The 22,915-nt window shown below is 47.2% G+C and overlaps 1 protein-coding gene across 9 annotated transcripts in view; it reads right to left on the bottom strand.

Moving 5' to 3' along the window:
- The window catches only part of ZHX3 (zinc fingers and homeoboxes 3), a 28,782-nt gene extending 9,860 nt beyond the window's left edge, over positions 1 to 18,922 (bottom strand). For 4 of the 9 annotated variants that reach the window (XR_003528107.1, XR_003528108.1, XM_027645854.1 and 1 more), the window contains exon 1: positions 18,820 to 18,922. The gene's annotated coding sequence lies outside the window, so the exon portion shown is untranslated. Of the gene's footprint in view, positions 1 to 1,284; positions 1,396 to 5,923; positions 5,943 to 6,403; positions 6,997 to 7,484; positions 8,002 to 14,837; positions 15,129 to 18,819 lie in introns of those variants that run through there. The other 5 variants (XM_027645857.1, XM_027645855.1, XM_027645859.1 and 2 more) reach the window with 5 other exon arrangements.
- Between the last annotated feature and the right edge of the window lie 3,993 nt (positions 18,923 to 22,915).

Raw genomic sequence — 22,915 nt, 5'->3', positions numbered from 1 at the left:
TTGCTTGAAAAATTTAACTTGACCTTGGATTTACTGTATTTTCACACCTACAGCCCGTGCATTACCTGTTTAAAAACAAACATGCCTCTTTCACAGCCCGCATCAAATTCTCATTTGAGGAGGAAAACCGCTGAATTTTCCGCTCACCCTGCCTTGTCATGACCTATCTCTGGTGTTTTGTCAGGGAGAGCAGTGCCTGGGCTCCCTGTGTGCCTGGGGTCCCAGCTCAGCCCCACACAGGAGGTGATGCCAGGCAAGGGCACCTGGAAAAGCTGCCCATCAGAAGAACCTAATGAAAAATCCACACATTCCCAACAGAACACTTCAATTTCTTCAAAATCAGCATTTTCCACCCATCCCGTGGGGAAGTTTCTCGCCAGCTCAAAGCACTGTGCCCGTGCCAAGAGCCTCTGCCTGCAAGCACCAGAGCTCTGCTGCAGGGAGCGAGGGGGCTGCACACTGGAACACATAATTTTAGCTCTCCCTGCTCAGCAAGCCTGCAAAGCATTTGGGAGATTCCCTGCCCACCCCGTGCACACTTCATTACTGTTTCAACAGCATCTGTGAGTCTTCATCTGGAGCTGCAAGAGAAGGTAGAGGCTCCAAAACTCAAGGGCAGCATCACAATGTTCCTGGCTCCCAGCCTTCCCCTCCCACCACCTCTGCAGCTTTTGGCACTCACACCACTCAGTGCACTGGGGATATTCCCTAAGAAAGTGTAATTCCTTGTTAAGGCAAGCCCATCTTGCTGCGCTTGGGGTGACCAGAGATTTGATACATTTAAAAAACAAACAAAACCCCAAACACACAAACAAACAGAAAAGGAATAATATTTTCTCTTTTGTGTTTGTTTGGTCTTCTTTTTTCCCTGAAACTAACTAAAGCAGATCCCAAACTGCTCCAGCCTGTGGAAGGCCAGGGCTGGCCGGGGCATTAGCCATGACCTTACCCCTGGCCTGATGCAGCCTCTATGTGTGCACAGAGAATGCTCTGTGCCTGAGATCATGACCCAAGGGCAGTAAAGCTGCTGTAGCTGGCACCAGGAATCACTTGCCTGGTGACACCTCTCTGTCAACCTTTTCTACAGCAACTCCACTATTTTTTATTTCTCTTAAACAGAGGGATAAAACAGTATTTTTCCAGACTGCAAGGTCACTTGGAAGCACACGGACACACTGATTCATACTACAAAGACTCTGTGCCAGATTTTTCTGGGATTTACAGTAACAGAGCTTTATAAAAACACTCATAAAAACTTGAACTTAAAAAAAAAAAATTACTTACCATCCTAGGAGATGACTCACAGAGGTAACTCCTATCAGTTACACCAGTTGTGTACCAGTAGCTTTCTCAGATCAGATATTTGGAGCTGATCTCATGCACTGAGAAATGCAGATCAGGCAAATGACTTGGTGGTGCTTATGCAATACCTCCTGTGCTTAGTTTTGTCAGTAGTTTTTAGAACAGATGAATGAAAGGTCCTCATGGAAAAAAAAAAAAGAAAATCAAGCAGAGGAAGTACAATTTGACCTCCCCAACTTTACTGGATTTTTTTTTTTTTAAATTGTTCTGAAAGCTGGCATCATTTTCTCCAAATGGGAGAGCCTGGATGGTCAGCTCTGGCCTCAGCAACTCTCCAGCACCGTTTGAAAGACTGATGGGAAAACGCAACTTCCCGTCAATGTGGGCTGATCTGAGATTACAAAACAGTCCTGTAAATAGTGTTAGTCATCACTGAACTTGGCATCAGAAAAGACTGCTTGCTATGTTAAAGCTTTGTGAAGGGCTAGAAATTACAACTTTTTAAAAAATGTCTATAAATAAAACAGGTATTAAAGCTGTGAGCTGGATTTAGACAGCGAGGACTGCACGTCTCAATACCTGCTTTATGCTGCTCTCATCCCACCTTCCTGTGGTTAGTCCTTCCCTCTGCAGAGGGCCAGAAAGTTATCCATTAGCATTAGCAAGTGGAATACTTGGATGACTATGAATGGGCTGTGCTATTCAGAGGGGAACAGCATCCATTTGACACCAATCCTGAGATCCTCATTTTTGATGCTAAGTTAAATATTACACAGTCTAGCAGGGTGCAATGACCTTTCCAAGCCAAGTCAATTAAGGAAAAAACAATAAGACCAGCCTGAAAGCTGCAAAATACAGTTGAGAGAAGTTCCATGTCAGGAAAGCGATGGTAAAAGAGAATTCTTATTTTGTTTTATCCTGCAGTTTTGACACAGGGAGAGGCTGCTGGGCCCTCTGCAAGCTTTTTCCTTTCAAGCAAACTCCAGATAGAGATCCAGTTCCAGAGTCTCCATTACTGAGACAGCTCGAGTCCCAGACTGATCTTACCCAGTGTTTATGGAGTCACCAGATATCAAAAAAGATGATTTTTATCTGTCAGCAGAGTAAATTTGATACAGGGCACCAGCGATACACAAAGACCCCCATTGTGCCCCGTTAACAAAGTGCCTCTCCCGAGCACTCCACTGCTATTATTTTGAGTAAATGTGAACGGCCTGACCCACCTACAGAGAACCTAAAAGCTCTGCATTTCATTTACCAGCACATTTGCATCAAGCCCTGTGCTCCCTCCAACAACTTTCCTTAAAAATGCAATCAAAGCAGCCCCAGCCACCGCAGCTCTCCTGCGGGGCTCCAATATTAATGCCACCTGAGAACACAGATTGCAAATTTAGCTGGAAGTGAATCACAGTGGTAATTTACTGGAGAAAAAAAAAATTAATCAAGTGTACTGTTCGTCCATTTCATTTCCATGGAACAGTTGCATAACCACATGTTGGGAGTGTGTTTTATTCACTGCTCACCTTCTGGAATGCACTTAATACTTTAATACACTGCTAATACGTAACAGAATTGATAATTCACCTATTTCTTCACCATTAAAATAAGTGAGACTGTTTTAATGGACAGGGTAAATTAATGGGAGTAAAATTAATCAGTTGAAAAACATCTTTACAACTGATCTCAGTACATAAACCACCACTGCAGATGCCTCAGACTCATCTGCACAGCCATGAGTGAAGAACTCCATTTCCTATGTACTATTTTATGATTAACCAGAGCAATGAGCCATTAGCTGAATGGAAGAGCTACCTGATAGACAGGAAGACAGAGGGATTGTACTTAAATTCATGGTTCTTATTTCATTTATACCTGCTAATTTCATGGTGAGGTAGCAGAGTAAGCAGAGCAAATGAGCAGCACATCTAAACCTGTCACTGCTGTTGGAAATTTGAGGCAAGGTTGACTTAAAGCAGAGTCAAACCAATTCTCTGTGATGCTCACCGAGAAACTGATGCTGGAAGGAAAGGTGGACCAAAGGCTGTTTTGGCCACATGCAATTCAGAAAATCACACCAGAGGAGGAAGATGGAAGCTGTGAAATCCATCATCCCAATCCATGAGAACAACACAGCACTTCTGCCAGAGACAGTCCTAAACCTACAGCACTGGTATGATCAACCCCCCCCTGTAACGCTCCCCAAAAAACCCTCTTTCCTCCCAACACAGGAGCCCTCCCATCCTCATGGGCAGCTCCAGGTACACACCACCAACCCTCTGCAGAGCAGCTTTGCCTCCACTGAGGGAAACAATGCCCAGACTGGTCACAGTGAGCTTTGCAATTGCAGAAAATTTACTTCTGCAGAGATTAACAAAAGGAGGTTTCGAAATCTGCACTGCTGAGTATGAACTTTCAGCTTTTTCCAGCTTGGCTGGATATAACTGGTTTGGTTTTAAATGTTTCACTGAATTAACGAGTTAGGTTGTTAATGCAAAACATTCCTTCCTCGCAGTGCCAAGGTCCCTAGTTAGAAGATTAATTTTTGTGACCTTTTGCAAACCTCGCCTAGAAACAACAACCAGAAAACCCACCAGGCAGCATCACCAGCCAGGACACAGCAGATCCAGTCCCACCACCCGGGCACAGGGATGCCAGGACAGCTGCCCTCCTCTGCCCCCAGCCCAGGCAGCTCCTGTGTGCCCAGGCTGACAGCAGGGACAAGGCTCCATGCAGACACAGGAGATGGCTCTGTGCTCTGCAGGCTCTGGTGCTCTGCTGAAGAGTGAAAGCTCCGTTAAAATAAAATGAAATTAATGAAAAATCATATTTTTTAAAAAAATCAACACCAAAATAGAAGTAAAATAACAGTTTTCTCAACACTTTCAGTGCCTGCTAAGCAGGCAGACACGCTCCCCAGGTCAGAGACAAAGTTGATGTTTCTGTCTCATATGGAGCCAAGCACAATATTGGCACTTTAAATAAAAGCAGTTTGTTTTCAAGCTGAAACTCTGTAGGCCCCAGCTGATAGCATCATATGGGGGGGGGGGAAGACAAAAAAAAAAATCAAAGGAGGAAAAAAAAAGTTGATGTTTCTGAGTTTTTGTCTCTCCCCTTCAGGCTCTACTTCCAGCCAGGCCCAGAAGATGCAGGGCTGTCTTTGGGAATTCCACAGATGACTTCCCAACTCCCACTGTAATTAGCAAGACCATTAAATAAATTATTCCTGTGGCCAACACCAGCAACTGGATGCTCTCTGCAGCAACCAGACCAGAGGGCTGAGCTGCCTTCCCCTTCCCAGCAGCAAGCATCCCACTGTGTGTCACAGCAGGTCCCCAGCCTGGCAGACACCCAGTTTGCCCTGGGCAGCACTGGGTGCACTTACTGGGGAGGGAAGGAAAAACAGCTCCATGGTTGCCCTGCTGCCAGCCATGGTAGGCCTGGGACTCTTCCTCTTTGGCTGGGCATTAACATTCATCCTCCATTTGGAGTCTGTTCATGAGAAGTCATGTAGGAGCTTCACCAGTTTGATTAATTTATTGCCAAAACATGCCTGGTGGGGGCCCCATCCCCGTGATTCAGCACAGACAGACACAGAGGGAACAGAGTACCTCTCCACAGAAACTTCCAAGGTGTGGACGGGACCTCTCTTTTAGCTGGGCCAGCACAGCTCTCTGACAGAGAACAAAAGGCAAGATTTGGCAGGGCTGAGCTCCTCTGTTCCCAGCCTGTGGCTGTGCATCCCTGCTAGCTGGAGTCCAGCATCCTCCCTGAATATCTCTGCAAAGTCTGCAGCTGGGAGGAAGTCACAGGATGGGAACATCTCCAGCAGCCTAAAAATGCCAGCAGCAGAGCATCACCCCAGCTCCCAGCACACATCTCCAGCCCTCAGCCAGGGCTGGCACCTGGAGGTAGCATCTGTCACCCAGAGCCTGGTTCATAATCCAGACCGAATTCATGACACACTTAATTCTTTTGGGGTTTAACCCTATACAGGACTGAAAGTTCCCATCAATGAGACTTCCCCCTCCAGAACAGATCAGTACACCACACTACCCCTGCAGGCACTCAAAGCCCAGGTGATCTCAACACGAACCAGGAGAGCCACCAGCAATACAATGACCACAACCCCGAAGGGGCCACACAGCCAAGAAAAGCCTCGCCACATCTTATTATTTTGTGCTGCACAAATGTACAAACACACGCACAAATTTCAGCAGTTTTGAGCTTCAAGCAGCACCACAGTCAACATTTGTACTAAGGAACAATTTCTCTTTATACCAACTGGTCAGGGTGCTTTGTAGCCTAAGCCTGGCTTCGAAACCGCGGTACAGTCTAAATGCAGTGGAAGCCGGTTGACCGAACAATCGAATTCATTCTCCGTTCCTTGGCAGGCCTAGAGCAGAAAAGCGTCTTTTCCATTTAGGCCAGTTAAACAGAGCTATTCATTAAAATTTCACCCTTCTCCAAACTGCTGGACTTCTCCCTTTAAAATCTGCCTTTAAGAGAAGCCCTCTCTCCTCTGCCCCACAGTGCTCCTCAGCTCCCGTCTCAAGTTGTCACCCATTTTCAAGCTGTTCCCATTTCAGATTGCTCTCGTGCTCCTCTAAAAGCAGCACCTCACCTGTGTGTTGGTACCTGGGCAGAGGCTGCCTCAGCACTCGGGGACTAATGGCAGTTATCTCTGCCTTTTTTTTTTCCTAGACCAACACAAAACTGAGCAAGATGGAAGGTTAGAAAGGGCTGGTTGAAAGAGAACACGATTACAGTATAAAAATAGGTCACTGGGATAATATAACCTTTAGACTATTGGCAATGTGCCCCCCTTAGAGACAAGCCTGTGTGCTGTATTTCAGGAGAATGTGAGGAATAAAAAACAACCACCACGACACACATCCAAACAAAACCACTGATCAGCCCCTTGGAGCTTTGCGTGCTTCTGTTTGAACATCACTAACACTAATTCACTCCTTTTCCTCTGCCCTCATCCATTTGATTGAGCACAAAATAAACGTTATGTAATCACACCATTAACATCTTCCAAAAAAGTAATAATCTCTTTTGGCATAGAGGCTTCATTACAGATTTACTCCCGTTACACCACCTTAGCAGAGTTCACAGCCCCAGCATCCCAGGGACCCACCTCCATAGCTTCAATCCTCACATTTTATCCATGTTGCAAAACATTCCTGGCATTCCCCCAAAGGAAAAGGTCCAGCAGACAGATAATCACGTCTCGACAGAACCAGCTCCAAGGTTAGCACTACCAGCAGCTCACCACAAAGCATTAATGGAGCTTCAAGAACTCCCTCAGCTCATCCATATCCGGGTCTCCCATCACCTCACACTCAGCTAGGGAATGCCAGCAGGTCAGTTTGTGCCTGAGCAGAACAGTATGGTCATGCTTAAAACACACAGGAGGTCCCATTTCAGTCCCTTGTGCTTTCTCTAGGAGGTTCTCTCTTTGCTTGCATTGCTAGGGCTCTGTTTGCCACTTCAGTTTGATCACAGGCCTCTCAAACAGCCTCTCACAGGTCACCAATATCCTGCCACACCACCTTTGGACGTGCCACATGCTCTGCAATCCCCCCCTTAGAGCTTATGACCAAGCATCACCACTTAGGTAGGGCAAGACCAGCTTTGGCAGAAGCAGCCTTCAGGAATGTGAGTGAAAAGGGGAACGTTACACCTAAAATCTACTTCTTCGGGGGTTTATTATCTGAAATTGCTGAACTGGCTCCAAGCCAAAAATCTATTGGGGAGCTCAGAGTAATGAATAAGAACCAGAGGTAGCTCTTAGTCCATGTCAAATTTCTGACAAGGATACTCCAGGCTTTTAAATCAGCAGGGAACGCTTGGCCCAGTTGGTGAGGAGCTCGTGGGTGTGAGCACCCGATGGCACCAGAGCACCCGCCGTGCTCCCAGTGCTGCTGCAGCCTGCCCCGTCCCGAGGAGGCATTCTGGGGGAAGCCTCGGAGCCCACCCTTCTGCTCACAACCCCACCTCCAGGCTTGCACATCCAGCTCCCTACCTGGGAGCCATCACCCCAAATTCAGGAACTATACCTCTGAATGCCAGCACAACATTTACTGTTAAAAAAAACCCAGCGTCAGCTTTTAGACCAGCACCAAAACAATCCCGCTGCAGAGCCACTAACCCAAAAGCCTGCCACGCAGGTTTCTCACCGAGCATCCAAGTCCCTTGTGGAACGAAGAAACGCTTGCTGAAGCCAGGCTGGTCACCAGCTACCCGAGCGGCCACGTAAGGGACAGACCCACAGCAATTCCAGGGAAATAAAGAGTGTCCAGAGCTTTAAAACAAGATGTGGGTGGGAAGGACTAAACCAAGCTACTAAACAGTACCAGAGGCGCTTGGAACTGATCATCTGCAGCACAGTCTGACGACTAGGAGTGCTGCAGCCCCTTCCCAGCTGAGCATTTTTGGATTACTTCATCCCCCGTGCCCTTTTGCAATATGCAGCTTCGAGAGCTGCGTTACGTTCTGGCTCGGCATCAGCTCCCATTCCCCCACGTACAGTTGCTATAACCAAAAAGACAACTGCAAAATACTTGGTCTGAATGCAAAGAAACGGGGTTTGGCAGGTTGGGACCGTGGATTATTTTTTTCCATCCCCACGGATCCTGCTTCAGAGTCATCCTTTCAGACCTAGCGCGCAGCCGATGGCTTTTGCAGCTTATTGAGCCCGCTGGTTTATGGCAATGTTTTTCTGCTCACTGAACTGGCTCATTCTTTCAGCAGAACAAACTGTTCCACGTTGAGGCAGGAGTTGGCTGTGTTTTAACAAAGGATTTTTCCCTTCTGACAGTGTTTTGCAAAAGACCCAAAAAAAGGAGTTTGGAGCCAAGTTACAAAAGGTCAGGAGAGGCGAGTCAAGCACTGGGTGTAGTTCCTGTATGTCACAGCCAGACAAGGAAATGGGTGGGGAGAACAGAAATGGCATTTTGAGTTGCAATAATATGTATAAAGTGATATTAATGAGGAATGGGCTTTTGAATGAGGATGGCAAGTATGCAGGCACTATAATTTTTGCTTTACAAGAGCAGGCTTGTTAGGTAGGCTGAGGCCTCTGCAATCATTTATCCCTGTGAAGCGGGCATTTGAGAGAGTTCAAGTAGCACTAGTAGTGAGAAAAAGGCAGTCTTATTTGCTTCCCCCTCCCCAAGCTGATTTCAAGGAGCAACAGTACTCTCCTCTCCCGTCAGCCAAATGAATATTCAAAAGGCTTTTGCCAAGCCAGCTCCAGTCAATCACTGGAACAATGCTGCAGGAAAGAAACACTGGGCTGAGAGACCTGTTCGAGACAGGCACCTTGTGTCCCCTCTCTGGCTCTGCTCTAGCATCCCAACCATCTTCAATGTTTCAAGGTGCTCCTGCCGAGGTCTGCTGGTGCCACGGCTGCTCTGCCTGCTCCATCCCCTGCCACACTGCAGGACAGCACAGCTAGAGAGGAGCTGCTGGATGGAGGATGAGCACCCCAAGCCAGGGTGCTGAGAGGGGAAGGACCCCGGTACAGTGATCCCAGCAACACAGCCCTCCTGAGGGAGCTGATGATAGCTCTTCCCTCTCCTCTGCTACAGGTTGAGACCACAAATGTTTTTGGCATGGGATGGACAGGTTCTTGGTGAGGCCCCACTCCCTGGTCAGCAGCAGCAGCTGGTAAGGTCTGGGCCTTTCTGCTCTATGTACATGGACAAACCAAGATGGCCAACTCTGGCCTTGCAGATGTTGGAAGGAGGGAGCTAAGGGGATCTCTAATAGTTATCACTATGTCATGCCTAATACTCAAGCTTTTCCAGGCCTCAGAGGATCCCTGAATAGAAAGAAACCACCCACCACTGGAACACAGCCACGTTTGTGGCTGCAAGGGGCAGATGTTCAACCCCATACAACAATGAACACAACAGTTGAGGCTGTAAGTGAAGAATGCTGCATCCACTTAAAACTGAAGAGGGAAATTAGGGACACCATCTAATTCTAGAACTACCATTTGGTCCTGATGCTTACAGTCCACATACCTACTCTGCAAGAGTGGTACATGGTTTTCTTCCATTGCCTTAAATAGACAATGCCCTGGACTAAAGCGTTGAACCACAAGGACTTCAGAGGCATATGGTCAGACTGGCAAGTGTTCAGCTCCTTCAGCTGGAACACCAGTTTTCAAGAGTTCAGTTCCTTTTTAGTACCTACATAAGTGACAGACTTCCAGAAGTTCCAGCTGGACTGGACAGGACAGGCCCTGCCAGCATAGAGAAGGACAGACCATTAACAGAGCTCAGTATCCTACCAGCCAAACCCTTTGCTGAGATGTGCCTGAGGAGAAGCTGAGTTTGAGAAGTCCTCCTCACCCCAGCCAGCATGAGATTCCCCAGCAGTCAGCTGCCAGGAAGAGCATCATCCCTACCACCAAATCCTCCTCCACTGAACCCCAAGAACTCCCACAGGACAACCTTCTCCCTTTTCTCTGAAATGCTCACCGTGTCTTTTAGGATTGATAGTAAGACACAAATGGATCTGGGACTTGAGATCTCTGTGGGCAAGATCTGGGCATCCGGCTCACGCACCTGCCAGCCAGACACAATCCAGGTCATTTGCTCTCTGGTTTGGAAGCATATTTGTTCAAAACCATTTGACAAGACACTCTGGACAGCAAGCAGAGACACAGAACAAAGTTCAAGGGTTATTTGTGATATGAACCGTGCTAGAGTCAGGACTCCTCTCTTCCTCCAGCTGTTTAGTGACACTTGGTATGGATTTGTCCTTACTGGAGAGTCAATTATTTTTTAGTTGAGAACTCACCATCCTCTGTAGGTCAGCTGTGAGCTGAAAGCATCCCAGTTATTTACTGCTGGAAGCTAAAGGAATTTCCTTACTCTCAGAAGACAGACATTTAAAATTAGTTTCAAGTTCAGTTGTGATAAACAAATCACGTTCTCCTCCTTTCCCTCTCCTTTTTTTTTTTTTGTGGTTTGGTTTTTTTTTTTTTAAATCATGCCTGCTGGTCCACCCAGCTTTTTCCTCAGCTGCCCTCTGCAACTCCTCATTTAAAAATTCATTCACAAGGATGTAGGGGAACATAGACATCTGAGAAAAATCAGCAAAGCCACATCCCTGCTTTCGGAGCTTTCCCTTTGACACTCGATTCCCCAGGAATGCATTAAAAAAATTAACAAACCACCACATATTTGGGTTTTTTTCCCCCTTCCTATAAGAAGCAGAAGATTGGGAGTTGGGCTGTCACCTTCCTATTGCAGATGAGGGCTCAGGACCTCAGCTCTCTGCTGACAACCAGCCAGCAGAGCTTCTTGCTAACTGGAAGATGAGCCCAATCCACTCACCCTGCCCAGCAGCTGGGGATGGAAACAGTTCCCAGCAGACAGAGGAGGAAGACAGAAGGTGTTTTAAAGTGATATGACAGCCCAATTAAAGGGTTTGGGGTTTCAGACTGAGGTCTCCCACAAGCCTTAATTCCAAATATTGATGTCCTCATCAATTTGTGGATCATGAGGCCTCGACACAAGGAGATCCTTTCAAAAAATTCAGGCATGCTGGGAGAATTGCCCCCTTGCCATGTTTCAGCAAGTCTACCCATGAACTGCCAGCAATTACTAAGCCTCCACTCTGTATTCAAAGCTCTGCACAATGGAGTTTATTATTTTTAAGCCTTTCAGACATCAATGTAGCAAACTTAAAGAGAGCTATTTGGAAGATTAAGACACAACCACCACCATATTATTCAATTTAGCTCCAACACTGAACACTTATTTCTGTAAAGAGTCACAGCTAATACATTGCCAACTGCCAACAGAGACAAACACTTAAAACTGTAAGTCACATTGCAGCATGGTCTTATAAACCAAATCTAAGATATAAGAAGGAAATTACTATCATTATGCAAATTGCTGCCATTATGCCTGTTACTGCCAAGCCATATCAAACCTATCTTCAGGTCTTGCCCACAGGCTTCAAAAATACACCCGTAGAAATGACAACCCGAGGCAATCATCCAGCCAGGTGTGAAGCTACTACTACATCTTCAATAACCATATTAGATGAGTTTTCTAAATATTTTATATGTTCATACAAGAGCGAAGAGACTTGCTACCACCTCCCCACTCACTGCCTGCTCAGGGCAGTCCTGCAGCAGAGTTTACGAATAGCTGCTTTATTTGTTCAAATCCAGACCTGCAGACAGGTGACAAAGGGGAGTGATGGGAGAAAACAGAGAAAGGATTTGTGCCTCTTTTCTATCATTACATTGCTTACAGGAGAGCTGCCCACTGCATTTTGCCCTCTTGAAACCATCCCACCCCTCACAAAAAATTGCGTGACTTACACGGGACGGGGTGCGGGATGGGAACAACATCCTTCCGTGGAAAAAAGGGAATTAAATGAGTCAATTAAAAAAAATAAATCAGTTTGCCACATGAAAACTGTCATTTCATTAGAGCTGATTTAACCTGAAGCCTTTGGAGAAAATCTGTCAGGAATTTAAAATTTCCCAGCCCTTCAACTGAACATGGAAAAGTTCTCATTGCAAAGTATGCCATGAACAACAGAAATATATTCCTGGTTTACACCACTAAAGGCATCACAGCCTATGTTATAACCTCAGAGAGACAGAAATCAAGACTTCCTCCTCCTTTTTCAGAAAGAAATGAAGGGTGGTCTCATTACACCAGTCTAAAATGTTCATCATCATCATTAGGGTGAAGGGCACAGCAACATTATTAACTCTGTTTCGTAGAACTAAGAAAACAGCAGGATAAACTAAACTGCAGGAGTCAGCACAGGGGACTGTAAGGTAAAAATGACATTTATGCTGTGTCAGCAGGCAGCCTGCAAACACAGGAATGGGGAGGACAGACTGGTAATGGCATGATGGAGCCTTTCATTTCTAGGCCAGCAGTTCATTTCTTGCAGCCAGGTTAAGAGAACATGGTCCTCCAGGCACCTGCTTTCTTCCTTGGGCTGGGAGCAGACTTGGAAGCATCTTAATGAAACTGCACCAAGATGACAGTGTGTCGTGCTGGATAAAGCTCAGGACAGAGGGAACTCCCTCCCTACACCCACAGGCAAAGGCTGCAGGGAACGGATGCCTCCAGCGTCAGGAGCCGGGGGACACAGTACTCACAGCCTGCAGGATTCATCCCTCATCATGTCAGGAGCAGACAGGGCAGCTCTGCAGAGAAACAACTCACGGGCAGCACTCTTCAGATCAGTCACACGAGTCCCTGTGTGGAGCTGCTTCCAGAGTGACCGGGATCAGGCAGAGCAGGAAGCAGGAGGGTCTGCTAAGGGAACTCTCTGTGGATTCCTGCAGTAACACTGTACATGCCTCCCAGAGACAGCTGGGAAAGTGGTTTGCAGCACTGTTCAAAGCACTGGGGAGCTACACTGCCACTGGGTTTGGGGTTCTTCTACACTATACCCTTTCATATCAAAAGCAAGCAGCAATCGCAGGGGCAGCACCCAAAATTCAGGGCCAGCTGCTCCTATCCATACCCTTCATCCTCTCCCCACTTCTAAAATCGGGCATGAGGCTCATCACCACATGGCAGGTGCTGGTGAAGGAGATACCCTCACCTTCTAAATGACTCAAGCTGCCATCCTAGGCAAGATCCCACGGGACAGCAGCTCCTTGCTTGTGGGATATTCAGGTTACACTGAGCAGGGCGCCACTTGCTGTCCCCCCCGAGCACATCAGTATTCTGAAACCATTCACTAGGGTTCAGCTACATTAGGAAATTGCTGCCAGCCTCTTTCTCATTGGAATCTTCTCCTCATCCCAACTTGGGGGAAAATGCACAGCCTTAAATGTGTGTTGTCCCAGCATGAGAATCACACGAACCATGAAAGGGGAAAAGAAGGTGGTTAACAGCTTGAAGATACCACATCCTCTACACTGAGAATTCAATCTCTTCCCTTTTACCAATGTCAGGCCTGCTGTTCAAGATGGTTTTACTCCAGAAGGGTTCCCAGATAGAGGCAGAGTCTGAGGGAAGAGCCAACAGATCCACCTGCAGCCTGAGATTTACAATCCCTGATCCAGAAGCAGCCCCAGCCTGTTACCCTGCCTTGGAGAGCACATGCTGCCAAGTTGTCCAGCCTCACAGCATCCCACCCAGTAGATCAGCCAATAACTCAGGACACCTTGAAGAAGAAAGGGTTTTGGGCTTTGGTTTTTGGGAGGAGCAGAACAGAGATGAAAGCAAAGCTTCTGTCCAAAAGGGATGGATTTTTCCAGCTGCTGGGCCATGCCTCTTGCACAGGTGATAAAAAATTCATACAAAATATTAACACCGATGATGAAAGAGCTGGCCCCAATTTACACTCTCCTGCTTCTCAACAGCCTGCACAAGACAGTTAACCCAGCTAAGAGACCAGAGGGAAATACAGAGAAATCCTAAGGAAAGCTTCTCAGCACAAGGAGCAATCACCTTGCTAGTGCAGTTATGCTGGGAGTCCTGGGATCTCATGGCACATATCTTCTGGGCACCTGTAAAACCATTTAAATGGATCATCCTGTTCTGTTTTTCCCAGGAGAACAGAAAAAAGGCCCAGGAGATGGTCATGCTTTCTACTCCATCCATGTTCTTCACACACCAGCTACGGAAAAGGGTAGGGAGCACCTTCCCACTGACACAGCTCCTGGTTGGAAGGGAAATGCTGTCACCAGTGTGTCACAGAAAGGGAAATGAGGCACAGAACAATTTTAAATAACTCGCCCAAGGTCAAAGGAAGCTTAGAGCAAAGCAAGTAATTGAACTCAGAGCTTGTTCGTCCCCAGTCTAGTTCGTTATCAGAAATCACCCCTTAATGGGTCACCTTTAATCAGAAACCCTCCCATTTTGCACTGCCAAGAGATTACAATGAATTATACTGGCACAGGGAATCATTACGAGTTTCCCTTCCAGCCCAACATGTTCAAAGGGCTGTTTTGGAAATAAAATAAAACCTGTAGCATGCTCGGTGTGCTGGAACAGACAACCCCCCAGTGCTGCAGACAGCTGAACCACCAAAGTGCTCACAGGGTTCCAGATCAAGTTGGCAGATAAGAAGGTGTTTTTTCTCTGCAGTGAATCACTTTGTTTTGAAGGGTGGCCTCCAGTGAGTGAGGACTCACCATTTCACCTTGCATTTGTATCCTCATTCATAAATACCTCTGATGAAACAATATTGCAGCCTGAGCACTGAGCCAGACATTCAAAAGCCTCTCCTTGAACCTGATGGGGCCATCAGTGTGTGTTGCTACAAAACAACCAAAAGGACTTTACCCAGGCTTTCACAGGCCACGGGCACAGTTGTTTTCCCTTCCCAAAGAAAACCTGTCTAAGCATCTCTCAGCATTCCCCAGTCCATTCACAGAGGCCAGACACAGTCTTTGCTGGAACCTTCCATGCCCCAGGGCACCTTTGCCAGACAGGGATGGTTGGAGGCATCTTGGCAGCATCCAGCCTGGCTGCTCCTGGGAGTCTCCCTCCCCACATACCCCGATGCCTTCCAGGGGGACAGCTCACCTTGCCCAGAGGAACAGCAGAGCCCAGGCTGCAGAACCACTGCACATCCCAAACCCTGCTGACCTCCGGCACGGGGAGAAGAGGAACAGCAAACCCAAACCTCCTGACACAGGATGACCACCCAACAGACAATCAAACCACATCTGTGGATATCTGCAGCGCTCAGATCATTTTCAGCTGATGACAAATAGTGAAAGTGTTGGGCAATAGGTTTGGAAAGGGCCACGCAGAATGGAATTTGCCTTTCATGAAATACAATGCAGGGGGAGTCAAAACTGCTAGTGTGGGTCCAGCCAAGAAGTTCATACAGCATTTAGGCATCCAGTGGCCTCATCTTTCTGAGTACAAGCAATTTAATTTGTCACACTGATAGTGTATACATGTCCTGAGCAAACAGGTCAGTAAGGAAGAGGAGTAGCAAGGGAGGGATGAGGGAAAGGGATGCAAAGGCAATGAGAAAACTGCATCTGAGCAGCAAGCTGGGAACCTTCAGTTACACATACGGGCTGGGGAGACAGGAAAATGAGAGGTAAGAGAGGCTTCACAGCTCTGTGCTCAGGGCTATGGCCACCTGCCTGGGGAATGAGGAGCACTATTCAGTGCTAACCCCCAACCATCACCTTCCTAAGGAGCACCAACACCACAGGCTTAACAGGAAGAGAGAAGAAAAGAAAACAGAGAGAACCTCACCTCCACAAAGACTGTTACAGAAGAAAGACACCAAGCACTACATGGCTCAAGGGCAACTCTGCTTTGCAAACCCTTTCAGTGGGGAGTTCTTTGCTTTGTGCTCTGCTGCAGATTTGCAGGTGAATGTTTGCTCCTCAGAAAAATTTCTCTCTGGGTCTGGAAATTTAATCTATCTTTCCCCCATCTGCTCTTCGCTGGCAGAGCAGAGGCTCTGGGTGGAATGGTGATGGCAGCTGAATGAGTGGGATAGCCCTGTCCCAGCCCAGTCTGCTTTAAGACTACTCACCAGAAGACCTTCCTGCCACTCCACACCACCAGACCACAAACCCCAGCGAGGAGCACGTCTGATGCTGCAGCTGGGACCAGAGGTTTCATGCTGAGCACCCAGTCTTGTGAAAGCACCATGTTTCTCTCACCATGGGTCCTGTCTTTCCTGTCACCACCAGATCAGGATGAACCCCTCAGTCCTCTGCAAGAACCAGCTCAGCAGAAACACCTCCAGAGGGTTATTAGCAACAAGACCAAACTAGCAGCTGTGGGCCTCCAGATCTTTGGGCCCTAAACACAAGGCTGAAGAGGCATGACATCAACTATGTCAAAAATTTGCTTGCTTTGAAATCCTACTCCTGCTTATTTATGTTACAGGAGTACCCAGAGGCCTCAGCCAAGCCCTGCAGAGCTGGGGCTGGAGAAGTGCATTTGCACATGGAATGGCCGTAGAATCACAGAATGGGTTGGAATGGGCCTTAAAGATCATCTAGTCCAACCCCCCTGCCGTGGGCAGGGACATGTTCCACTAGCCCAGGTTGCACAAAGCCCTGTATCTCCCCGTGGAGCTCCTGCCCCGTGACCAGCCACAAGCAGCTCGCAGTTTTCAACAGAAATAACTCACAGCCAGGTTTGGAGGCGAGGAGGGGCAGCAGTGAGGTGGGCAGGCTACAGCAGAGATCCAGCACGAGGAATCAAGCCAGCAGTCAGGCATTTTGGACACCATTTGGACATCCTGGGGCTTCTCCAGTGCTCCCACGGCAGAGTTAAGATCTGCCTCCAGCAGCCAAAACACCCTGAGGAAAATGCTGCACACTGAGCTGTGCAAACCCCCACAAGGATGCAGAAAAGGTTGTTAACCTATTCAGACAGGTCTGAGATTGATTCGTAGGAAGGATGAAATCAAGAGGTAAAAATAACATTTCCAACACACCACTGACATACCGAGCCCTTAATCCAAGGGACTATTTACAGGCCAAGAGCATTCCTCACTGCTCTTACCTTCAGCTGCAAGGTCTGGGCCAGCAGCTGCTTTGGAGGAGGCTTGTCTGAAGGTAACAGGCAGCCCAGGGAACAGCCGAGCCTGAGAACTGGGATTTGCAGGAAGAGAAGATAAATAATTGAAGGGACAACTGAGCACAGCTCGCTACACCTCGCTCCACAATCCAAGAGCTGAAAGTGGAAAAGGCAAAACATTTTCTCCCCGAATTCGTTCAACTCCAATTTTGCTAATTCCAAGTCTTCTACTTGCTTTACCATGCACACAATTCACTTCCCAGATACACTGCTAGGAATAGGGTCTTGTAAATAAAGTTTACAAAATAGGAAGGTTAACACACAACATATTTTTCCCATTACTTCAATACATCCTGCGAGCTCTGCAAGCTTGGTAAAGAAAGAGTCTATTTAAAAATCCAGGGTGGGGAAGAATTAGCTCACCAAAACCATAAACAGATTTGCTTTGCACTTTCAGTCCAAGGGAAAAACAAGACAGGCCATGCGTGTATTGATGCACACAATAGCACAATCGTTTTAAAAACAAATGAATTGGGAGGGAGAGGACACCAGAGGAGGGTGGTGGTGGGGGAAGAGGAGTGGAGAGAAAAAGGCCAAGTCCTAGAGCAGAGATCCTCAGTTTGGTTCTCAAAGCTCCCTCAGAAGGTTTTGGAAAGCCACGTGGGCCAGCACAGGACCGTGAGGGGTGGCACACTTTGCTACAAGGCCACGATCCATATCTAGTGCCAGCCCTTCAGCAACCAACAACATGATTTTCTGCAGATGGAACACAAAGGAATCCTTCCCACTTACCAGGGACCTTCCACATGCATTATTACTGTCTTTCAGTGGCAGATACCAAGGGATATAAAATTTAATTCCCTCCTCTCTACTCTCCCTCCCAGGACACCCTGATTCTGTTTATGAAGGCAGAGTGAAGCTACAAAAGCTTCACCCTCACCCTCATGCTGAATTCTCCATCTGTAAGAGTCAGACAACCCAGAGAGCCACGGTGTTCATTTGCACAGTCACTGACACCAGGTACTGAGGACCCACCCAGATGCAATTAACTGAGGGAACTTCAAGGAGGACACCCCTCAGGGGGCTGAGGGTGCACGTGGATCCCACCACACCATGTGCTGCAGCAGGGTCCCTTAGTTTATTCCTACCAGTTGAACAGGCTGCATTTAGGCTGCAGAACTGGAAGTATGTCAGGAAAGCTGCAGCAAACAGCATCAGTCCAGTCACCGTATTCCCAACGCTGATTATTTAACAAAGTCTAGAAACAACCAGTCTCCAGATGTGGCACATCAGAAGCTGGGTAGAAATCACTCCAGGGTTTGAAAACCCCCATTTCCACAGGGACACTGTCATTTATCACACAGCCATGAATTGGGTGAACAAAGTCCCCGCCAGCCTGCTCACTAATGCTCAGCTTTAGAGCTTCGTTTCGTACAAATAAAATGGCTTGGCTCTGCTGTGAGACCCAATTTCTTCTTCAAAAGTCTGGAACAGCATAATGGAAAACTGGAGTGTTATTTCCAAGCACACTTCTTCCATCCACAGAAGCCAAGGGGAAAAAGCATCACTCTCCTGATCCCTCATCCACACCATGGGACAGGTGGACATTCAGTAGGTTATTCTTAGGGCTTCTGAGGGGTGGGGAAATAAAATAAATCAGTGACTAGCACTCAGATAGAGGAGCCCCAGCCAGGAGAAGAGTACAAACACAAAGGACATCTGAACCCTCTTCTGTCTAAGGAGCGATGTTCAGAAGCAAAAATAAAAATTGCCCCCTTCTCAGGGACACCTGGAAGCACAACCCAAGACCTGTTCCAGCATCAGAGCAGTGCCAGGCTCAAGGTATCAGGGCCAACCACTGCACAATCACTTCCTTCAGCCACTGGGTCCCGACAGCCCACACAGGAGAACCCTGGGATACACTGGAATAACCACATTTCTCTGTCCATGTTGCACAGGACAGAAAGGTGCACAGGACACAGGACACACGGAGCCCGTGGTGACCCACCTGCATGAGGGGCCACGTCCTCAGCCCGTCCTTCTCCAGCTCCTCCTCTGCGCTCACCCGCATCTTTAAAGTGCCTGCAGTCACTTCAGCTGTGCTGGGATTCAGGGCTGGAAGACAAGACATTAAACTAAGAATTACTGCTGCACCTCCACAGGAGAAGCCTAGCAAAGGCTAAAAGTAAAAATAAGACACTGATCATTTCAAGGTGTCTCCCAGCCCACGCCCCACTGTGCTCCCACAGTACATCCTCACTGCAGCACCCCAAACACCTATCTTTGATTATTTTTCCCTACTCCATAAGCAAAGACATATAGAAGTTAACCCTGTCTACTGAATTAATCACCAGGCACTCAAGCATGCTATTCTCAACCCAGTAAAAGTCACCCTCCTGCCAGCTGTGGTGTGCTGGAAACCAGTGACCACCGCTGTCCGTCTGTCAGCCACTGCTCACAGCTTTGGTCCTTTACAGGGCTGGAAACCTCAACTGGCCAGAACATATTTAGAGCAGCAATCACAGCACCCTGACTGTCACTGCCACATCCAGCAGCTATATATAACCTGCAGCTCTGCTCACAGCTGTGGCCTTCCTTTCTCCCCTTCGTTTTCCCCCACTGCCACCCAGTCCCTGTTCCCTCACCCCTGGAGAAGCAGCAGAGCCAGCCCCATGTATTTCATAATTTCTAAACTTTACTGTCTAAAGAGATAACCGGCCAAGTGGATTTCTGGGATTAAGTTCAGACCAGGGAAGAAAACAGCATACTGAAAAACAGTCACCCTGGAAAAAGGTAAGCCAGTGCTTGTAACAAGGATGAAAAATAGGAAAATTGTGTTGTGATTGCCCAAGTAAAGGAAATTTTATGCTTGTTTGCTGTTCCTGCCTGAGCATGGGCAGTGACAGGTTCTCCTCTCCCAGCACCATGTCCCAGACGTCCCTGCCCACAGCAGGGGGACTGCAACTAGATGATCTTTAAGGTCTCTTCCAACACAAACCATTCTGTGATTCTATGAAATGTCCCTGTGCTTCAGCCAGTGTGTGCTCCAGTCCCTGAAGTTCTCTGCCAGAGCCCAGTGACCCCCTTCTCAGGTTAGATCCTGCTGACCAGGCACTTTGCACACAACTGCTGAGCTCCTCAGACTAAAATAAATAAGTGGCATGGAGAGATTTCACCAAATTACCAGCACAGATGCATCACAACTCAGGGAGGTGCTCCCCAAACCCATCCAAAATCCTGCAGACCAGAAGTTTCCACTCTGGTTGTAATTGCACAGACCAAACCCAGGAGGACTTGTAAAGAAAAGAGAATAATAAAAAAAAAGGCAAAGGAATTGGATGGGGTAGAAGGACACAAAGGTTTTCCCTTGCTGAGCACTCAGGTGTCCCAATGCTCCCTGCTGCAGAGCCACACTTGGACAAAGCTTCTCCCAGACCTGCAGTGCTGGCTGCTCTATGTTATTTTCTATATATTATTTGCTGTATATTATTTTCCTAAATTAAGTCACAGCAAAAGCAAAGCGAGCCCAGAACTGGGGAAAAAAAATGAGCTCCAAGTCTGGCAAATCACAAGAGCTGAGAGAACAAGAAAAAATGCTTCAAATGCCTGCTAGATGCCACAGCTTTTTCTTTTTTCCTCGCTTTTCTTCTTTTTCCTCCCCTAAAATGAAGGGAAGGCTTATCCCTCACCAATTAGGTTTCAGCACACTTGGAAAGATCCCAGCATTGAATGCCGAGACCTTGACATAACAGGTGACAACCTTTGCTATGCCAGAAAAAGTTTAACATATAATAAGAAACAAATACTAGACTGCTGATGGAGTGGGTTTTTATTCCAGCAATTGGTGTAAATGTCCTGTATCAACTTGCACAATGCAATGACCTCCTAAATGGAGTGATAACACCATGGCCCCGCTGCTTATCTGCCATTCCTCCTTCTCTAACACTGCTGCTCCTCTCCCTCTGATATGGTAGGTTTAATATCCTTCACATGTTCCTTTAGGGATTCAACATATGCCTAAGACTTTAACAAACAAGATTTTGTGCTCCTTGGAATACCTAAATTAAAGAGTGACCTCGATCACAGCAGTCTGAGCAGCTTCGCGCTTCTAGAAATTAAAGGTGGCTTAAATAGAAACTTAAGCTGGAGGCAGAGAAAAATCTGAGTCTCCCAAAACCTTGTTCTGAAATATGGAGTAAAGCCCCTGCAAATTTGGCACCATGAGCCATGATTACCCTGGCAGCTCCTCCTTGAATTCCCTGGAACTGCTGCTTCAAGTAGAATAACACAGAGCTGGGGCGAGGGAGCAGGGATTGAGGTTTCCTCAGAGCAGCACATGCAGACAGCTCAGCTGCTTATCACTGAAACTGGAGCAGCAGCAAGGACAACCAAGGCATGCTTTTCTTCGCTGACTTCTTTCCGATATTAAAATCCCAGCATCTGCCAGCCAAGATTCACTCGGGTCCTTGTGTCTCAGTTATTCCCACTGTCTGACAGAGCCAGCGACCATCGCTACCACCCCACTGCTGCCCTCACGGCTCCCTCACGCTTACTGAGCAGCTCAAAACCTGCAGAGAGCCCCAGAATGGAGAATATCTTCCCCAAATACCAGACTCAACAGAGAATAAGTCATCTTGCTATATCTGAGGGTTTAACCCCATAACAACCAAACCAGCTGGGCCAGTGGGCTCGTGGAAAGGGAGGAACACCAGCCCCAGGCAGCACTGCTGTGCAGGATCCACTGAGGAGCCGAACATTTCAGAGTCAAATCCACTGCAAAGGCTCAAAAACACAGATTATTCTGTTTTCCTTTCACCTGGTAACCCCACCTCAGATTTTTTTTTTAACGGATCTTAGCTCTCTTTTGGGATTTATTTTTTTTTTATGTCACTGAAAAGAGAACTAGGTTGTCCCAGAACAAAGCCTCCTTGCTGAGCAAAGCCTGGTTCAGCCTGAGACCTGCACTAGAAGACATGGCAGCCTCTGAAACCTGGCCTGAGATTCCACACCCTGTTTGGGAATCAGTAGCACAGATCCACTCCCTGCTCTTGACTATAAAATGATTGTTCCCTACAGAGAAAAAAAAAAAAAAGGAAGTTGGCATTAAACTGGCATCTTTAATGACTCTTGGGAAGAAAACATGTGCAGAGGATACTGCAGAACATGGTTCTGACCTGCAAAAATGCACATGGAAGAAACTTCTCAGACATATTGAGACCTTCTGACACTGCCCAGCAAAGACTCTCCAGCCCTGCAGCCTCCACTGCCTGTGGGACACTGATTTTAAAAGGTTCCCATTACCAAAGTACAATTAAAGGACTAATAAGGGACATCCCCCTCTCTGTCTCTTCCAGCTCAAGTGAACCAGTGTCCAGGAAAAGCTGTGCCATCCAGACAGGCAAGTCATACAATTTAACATCCATAACATTCAATTTTAGAAGCAAAGAGCATAAAACATTTCTAGACAACATCTGCTTTCGTAGACAGGCATGCAAACTTACAGTATGTTTAGTCACTTCATCCTTTTCAAGTGCTTGAAAATTTAAGCCCCAGAACACAATTTCTCATCTCTTGCTTATTTTAGACTGAAAAGAACCCTCTCATCACTCCAGGGCAGCACTGAAGGGAGGGAGAGCAGGACAGCAGCGAGACAACTCCCACTGTGGGAGAATAAACAGCACCTTCCCTGTGCAAGAATGACCAACAAGAAATATTAAAAAGATATTTCCAAGCCATTTTAACTTCCAAGAACTGATGCTCAACAAGCTTTTCAGACTATCAAACTCTGTTGTTACTTTTAGGGAAAGTATTGCCCCAGTTTTGCCCAATATTTAATCTGAGCTTTTTTTCCCCTACAATTTTAGGACAATGACCTCTTGCTCTACCTACTGTGAATGCAGAAAGCAACCACGACCACCTTCCCTTTTAGGCACCTGAAGATGTATTTCCTGCCTCCCTCTTCTCCTGTCTAGAGCCAAACAGCTCGGGTTTGTTCCGACCAGGGGTTTCAAGCCCTCCAGTCAATCTCCTTACAACACTCTGGGTCTCCTCCAGCCAAACTCTTCTCCTCTCTCCTGCCAGATCCAGAAGAGCACACCTTCCCC

This window comes from Corapipo altera, unplaced genomic scaffold (assembly GCF_003945725.1).
Source record: "Corapipo altera isolate COAL_440 unplaced genomic scaffold, ASM394572v1 64, whole genome shotgun sequence".
Taxonomy (NCBI): Eukaryota; Metazoa; Chordata; class Aves; order Passeriformes; family Pipridae; genus Corapipo; species Corapipo altera.
Note: the sequence above shows the minus strand (reverse complement) of the source record. Positions and strands in the feature narration are given on the sequence as shown.